The sequence below is a fragment of the Mustela erminea genome, chromosome 3 (genome assembly GCF_009829155.1).
Source record: "Mustela erminea isolate mMusErm1 chromosome 3, mMusErm1.Pri, whole genome shotgun sequence".
Taxonomy (NCBI): domain Eukaryota; kingdom Metazoa; phylum Chordata; class Mammalia; order Carnivora; family Mustelidae; genus Mustela; species Mustela erminea.
In genome coordinates this window covers 49,097,339-49,104,223 of record NC_045616.1, presented here as the reverse complement: position 1 = coordinate 49,104,223, position 6,885 = coordinate 49,097,339, and the positions used below count along the sequence as shown (strand labels likewise).

Genomic DNA, 6,885 nt, shown 5'->3' with positions numbered 1-6,885 from the left:
GATTCCTGCAACTTGGGCTGGCTTCAGGTGTTCATTGCCTTGTGGGCTGTTTAACCCACATACCAATCTCCAACTCTGCATGATTTATTCCTTTTCCCTATGTCTCAAGTTACCCTCTCCGTTTTTTTGTTTCTGTTTTTTAAAATAAGAACTTCATTTGCTGTTCTTAGGGCCTACCTGGATAATCCAGAATGATTATCTCAAAATCCTTATTACTTCTGCAGAGACCATTTCTCCAAATAAGGTCATGAATTGTAAGTGGACATAACTTTTAGGGGGGCCACCTTCCAACTCATTACAAATATGAAAAAGTAACCAGTGAATATGAAACATTTGAGAAAACTATTATTAAAAAACAAATATGAAAGTGTAAAGGGATTCTGATTTCAGTGATACCAGAGTATTGTATTTATTTATTTTTTTAAAGATTTTTATTTATTTGACAGAGAGAGAGATCACAAGTAGGTAGAGAGCCAGGCAGAGAGAGAGAGAGAGAGAAACAGGCTCCCCGCTGAGCAAAGAGCCTGATGTGGGGCTCGATCCCAGTACACGGAGATTATGACCTGAGCCGAAGGCAGAGGCTTAATCCACTGAGCCACCCAGGCACCCCTACCAGAGTATTTTAATCAGCTGCCCATAATTATAAACTAGAAATGAAGTATATATAAACACATTTTTGATTACAGTAAAAAATGACTGAAAATAAAAATAGGATGACTTTTTTTTTCTAAGTTTTTAAGTTTTAATTCCAGTATAGTTAACATACAGTTAACTATATGTTAACTATATGTATATATATTATGTATATATATATATATACACACATAAAATGTGTGTGTGTGTGTGTGTGTGTGTGTATATTAGTTTCAAGTGTCCAATATAGTGATTCACCAGTTCTATGCATGTCATTACTCCGTGCTCATCATGGTAAGTGTACTCTTATCCCCATCACTCATTTTACCCATTGTACCACCCATTTGCTCTCTGATAACCATCAGTTTGTTCTTTATAGTTAAAAGTCTGTTTCTTGGTTTGTCTGTCTCTCTTTCTCTCCTTCCTTTGTTTGGATATTTTGTTCCTTAAATTCCACATCTGTGTAAAATTGTATGATATTTGTCTTTCTCTGGCTGGTTTTGCTTAGCATAATACTCGTTAGCTCCCATCTGTGTTGTTGCAAATGGCAAGATTTCATTCTTTTTACAAACTGAATAATATTCTTGCGTGTGTGCCTGTTTCTCATCATCTGTGGATGGACACTGGGGCTGATTCCATAATTTGTCTATAGTAAATAGTGTTGTAATAACTTCAGAGTGCATATATCCTTCCAAATTAGTGTTCTTGTATTTCATTACTACATGGTAGTGTGATTATTGAATCATAGAATAGCACTATTTTTAAAAATTTTGAGGAACCTCCATTCTGTTTTCCCAGTGGTTGCACCAGTTTGCATTCCCACCAACAGAGCAAGAGGATTCCTTTTTCTCCTATATCCTCAGCAACACTCTTTGTCTTTGTGTTTTTTATTTTAGTCATTCTCACAGGTGTGAGGTAATATGTCATTGTAGGGTTTTTGTTTTAGTTTTTTCATTTTATTTTATTTCTTTTCAGTGTTCCAGCATTCATTGTTTTTGTACCACACCCACTGTAGTTTTGATTTGCATACTCCTCAGGATAAGGAATGTTGAGTGTCTTTCCATGTATCTATTGGCCATGTGGGAAGTCCTCTTTGAAGAAATGTGTTTGTGTCTTCTGCCCATTTTTTAAAAGATTTATATTATTTTATAGGAGAGTGTGTGTGTGGTGTGGTGGGGGCAGAGGACGAGGAAGAAAGGGACTCTCAAGCAGACTCCCTGCCAAATATGGAGCCTGACACAGGGCTTGATCTCATGACCTGACCTGAGCTGAAGTCAAGAGCCTGACACTGACCTGATTGAGCCATGAAGGTGCCCGTCTTCTGCCAATTTTTTTGGATTATTTGTTTTTTCAGTGTTGAGTTGTATTAGTTTTTTTAAATATATTTTGGATACTAACACTTATTGGAAATGTCATTTGTAGATATCTTCTCCCTCTTTTTAGTTCTGTTGACTAAAAGAACAGAACTTTCCTTTGCTGTGCAGAAGTTTTTTTATTTTGATGTAGTCCCTATAGTTTATTTTTGCTTTTGTTTCCCTTGCTTCAGGAGACATCTAGAAAAACTTTTTTATGGCCAGTGTCAGAAATTACTTCCTGTGTTCTCTTCAGAGTTTTTATGGCTTCACGCCTCAAAGGTCCTTAATCCATTTTGAGTTTATTTTTGTGTATGGTGCAGTCAAATGCTCTGCCCCCCCCCCCCCCTTACACCACTCGTATGGTGTAAGAAAGTGATCCAGTGATCCAGTTTCATTCTTTGGCATGTAAATGTCCAGTTTTCCTGATACCATTTGTTGAAGAAACTTTTTCCCCTTTCATATTCTTGCCTCTTTTGACAAAAATTGACCATGTAATTGTGGGTTTGTTTTCTAGGCTTTGTATCCTGCACCATCAATCTGTGTGTCTATGTTTGTGCTAGTACCAAACTATTTTGATTACTATATCTTTGTCATATAACTTGAAATCCGGACTTTTGATATCTCCCATTTTGTGGGGGTTTTTTGTTTGTTTTGTTTTGTTTTTGTTTTTGCTTTTCAGCATTGTTTTTGGCTATTCAGGGATTTAACTTTAGGATTATTTGTTCTAGTTTTGTGAAAAATGCTGTTGGTATTTTGGGAAGATTACATTAAATCTGTGGACTGCTTTGGGTAGTATGGACATTTTAACAATATTTGTTTTTCCAATCCTTGAGCATGGAATATCTTCCCAATTTTGGTGTCATCTTTAATTTCTTCCATCAGTGCTTTATAGCTTTCACAGTACAGATATTTTGCCTCTTCAGTTAAATTTATTCCTAGGCATTTTATTCGTTCTAGTGCAATTGTTCATGGGACTGCTTTCTTAATTACTTTTTCTGTTGCTTTGTTTTTAGTGTTTAGAAATGCAACCAATTATTGTGTGTTGACTCGGTATCCTTTGACCTTATTGAATTTAATTATCAATTCTAGTAGGTTTTTTGCTGTCTTTAGGGTTTTCTATACATTATATCATGTCATCTACAAATACTGTAAGTTTTATTTCTTCCTACCAGTTTGGATGTCTTTTATTTCTTTTTGTTGTCTGATTGCTGTGGCTAGGACTCCCAGTATGATGTTGAATAATAGTGGTGAGAATGGAACTCCTTGTCTTTTTCCTGATCTTAAAGTTGTATTTTATCAAATGCTTTTTCTGTCTCTGTTGAAATAATCATATCGTTCTTACCCTTCCTCTTATGGATATGTATCATATTTATGGATTTGCAAACATTGAACCACACCTGCATCCCAGGAATAAATCCCACTTAATCATGGTGAATGATTTTTTTTAATGTGTTGTTGGATTCAGTTTGTTAATATTTTATTGAAGATTATTGTATCTATTTTCATCAAGGATAATCCTCTGTATTTCTCTCTCTCTGCCTCTTAGTGTTTTTATCTGATATTTTTGCCAGGGTAATGCTGGCCTCATAGAATGAATTTGGAAGTTTTCCTTCTTTTTCAAGTTTTTGGGATGGTTTGAGAGAATAGATATTAACTCTTCTTGAAATGTTCGATGGTATTTGCCTCTGAAGTCATCTGGTCCTGGACTTTTGTTTGTTGGAAGTTTTTTTGATTACTGATTCAATGTAATTGTTGTAATTGGTCCATTCACATTTTCTACTTTGTCCTCATTGAATTTTGGGAGGTTACAAAAGTTTCTAGGAATTTGTCCATTTCTACTAGCTTGTCCAATTTATTGGCTTAAAATTTTTCATAATATTCTCTTAAAATTGTTTGTATTTCTTTGGTGTTGGTTGTTTCTACTCTTTCATTTCTGACCTTATTTGAATCCTTTCTCTCCTTTTTTTGATGCATCTGGGTAAAGGCTTATCAATTATGTTGATCTTTTCAGAGAACCAGCTCCAGGTTTCATTGATCTGTCTATTGCTTTGTTTTTCGTTTTGGTTTTATTTTGGTTTTAGTTTCTATTTTGTTTATTTCTGCTCTAGTCTTTATTGTTGCCTTTGTTCTGCTTATTTGGTCTTTCATTTGTCCTTTTTCTAACTCTTTTAGATGTAAGGTTTAGGTTGTTTATTTGAAGCTTTTTTTGTTTTGTTTTTGAGGTTGCCTGTATTGCTACAAACTTCCCTTTAGGACAGCTTTTGCTGCATCCCAAATATTTTGGACCATTAGGTTTTCCTTTTTTATTTCAGGTATTTTTTATTTCCTCTTTGATTTCCTGGTTAACCTGGTCATTGTTGAGTAGCATGTTATTTAACCTCTATGTATTTGTGGTCTTTCCAGATTTTTCTTGTGGTTGAAATTTAGTTTCATAGCATTGCAGTCAGAAAAGATGGATGGAATGACTTTGATATTTTTTAATTTGTTAAGACTTGTTTTCTGGCCTATTATATGGTATACTGTGGAATATACATATTGTGGAATAAGTGCACATGTTTTGTGTGCACTTAAAAAAAATGTACTCTGCTGTTTTAGGATGGAATTCCAAATATATCTGTTAAATATATTTGGCCCTATGTGTCACTCAAAGTGTCTATTTCCTTATTGATTTTCTGTTTGGATAATGTACCTAATGATGTAAGTGGAATGTTGAATTCTCCTCCTCCAATTGGTTCTTTTATATTTGTTATTTACTGCTTCAAGTATATGGATGTTCCCATATTGGGTGTAGAAATATAATTGTTATATTTTCTTGTTGGGTTGTCCCCTGAATGATTATATAATGTCCTCCTTTGTTTCTTGTTAGTCTTTGTTTTAAAGTCTATTTTCTCTGATACAAGTATTGCTACTCCAGCTTGCTTTTTGCATCCATTTGCATGATAAATTCTTCTCCATCCCTTCACTTTCAATCTGCATATGTCTTTAGGTCTGAAATGCCTCTCTTGTAGGCAGTGTACAGATGGGTCTTTTTTTTTTTTTTAACCTATTTCTTCACCCTATGTCTTTTGATTAGAGCATTTATTCCATTTGCCTTCAAAGTAATTATCGATATGTATGTATTTATTGCCACTTTGTTACTTGTTTTATGGTTGTTTTGGTAGTTTTCCTTTGTTCCTTATTCTCTTACTCTCTTCTGTCACAATTTGTTGGCTTTCTTTAGTGATATACTTGGATTCCTCTTTATTTTTCTGCATATCTATTAAAAAGATGGAACCCTTTACAAATTTATGTGTTGTATTTGTACAGGGACCATGCTAATCTTTTCTGTATCATTCCAATTTTTTATATATCCTGCCAAAGCAAGCATGGCATTATACCCTTTGAGAAAGGAAACTATGTTGGATAAAATTTACTGTTGTCTGTGTGGGTTCTCATCTCCTTGAGGGTACCACCTAGTTTAACTTATGCAAGGTGGGTGAAATTTGAGCAGAAAGCTCATTAAAACTTATCCCTATTGACTGCAAAAATTAGCAGACTGTTTTGGCTTTGTGGAAAAGCTGGAAAGTGAGGAAAAAAATCAGGGAGAGGAAAGGGTCGTGTTGGGGGCAGGGCTCACAATTTATGTATCCTCTCTGCCCAAATTGTTGGCCAGTATCTGAGTAAACATGTATGGATAAAGTCCAGTAGTGGTAAGAAGGAACATCTACAAGTCTAAAGATAATTAGCAAAGACTTCAGCTGCTTTCTGTAGCAGTAAGTTTTGAGTCTGAGGCCAAACCAGTTTAGTTACCTAATAAAATAAAACCAAAAGCAAAGAGCAACAACAACAACAAAACCCAGCATTCTTCAGAGGTAACTAATATATAGCAGAAAATCTCTATCATTCAAAATGTTCTATGTACATGAGAAACTCCTAGATCTGTAAAGAAATAGAAATATCTGATGTGTAGCCTAGAGAAAAACAATTAATAGAAGGTAACCTAGATACTATCCAGATGTTAGAATTAGAAACAAATGTAAAGGAAAAAGCATAACTGTTCTTATATATACAGATGGTACCATTGTCTGCATAGAAATTTGTAGATGGTACAAATCTACTATTAGACTAACAAGTGAATTAAACTAGATTTAAGCATCAGTAAACATATATCAAATACATATTAGAAAACAAATGGGAAGTAAAAGAATTTTTGAGAGGGGCATAATTATAGGAAGATAAAGATTTAAATGAAAGGAGCCGGTCTGGCTCAGTCAGAAGAGCATGTGATTCTTGATCTTGGCGTTGTGCATTCAAGTTCCATATTGAGCCCAGAACTAAATTTAAAAATTGAGTGAGTGAATGAATGAATGAATGAAAAGATTTACCATGCTCTTGGAATCAAAGACAAAATGCTGTTAAGGTATTTTTAGGTCAGTTTCTTCCCAAATTGATCAATGAGTTCAACACCTTCTCAGTCATAAACTCACCTAACCTCTAAAAATTAAAAAATGACAAATTTTTCTAAAATTTATATTTATATTTATTTTCTAAAATTCACTTTTACGAGTGGTATTGCATAGCCAAAACAAATAAAAGAAACAAAGTATGTAGGAAAACTTACATTAAGCTTTAAGATTACTAAAAAGTTGTATTTAAGAAAATGTGTCACTATTTTAAGAAAATAAAATGGGTCACTAAAACATAATAAAATTTGAGAAATAGACATATACATAACATTAATCCATTTCAAGTCTGATGTCAAAATAATTCCATGGAAAAAACATTTTCAATAAATAGTGCTGGAATAACTGGATATCTGTTTGGATATGGAAAAAAACCTGATATCCTCTTTACATATATACAAAATTTAAGTTGAAATGAATCATAGACCTAAATATAAATACTAACACTATAAAGA

General features: G+C 33.8%; 1 non-coding gene across 1 annotated transcript; it reads right to left on the bottom strand.

Moving 5' to 3' along the window:
• Positions 1-5,249: 5,249 nt before the first annotated feature.
• LOC116587391 lies at positions 5,250-5,352 on the bottom strand. The gene has a single exon (XR_004284412.1). It is a non-coding gene; the product is annotated as a U6 spliceosomal RNA (small nuclear RNA).
• Between the last annotated feature and the right edge of the window lie 1,533 nt (positions 5,353-6,885).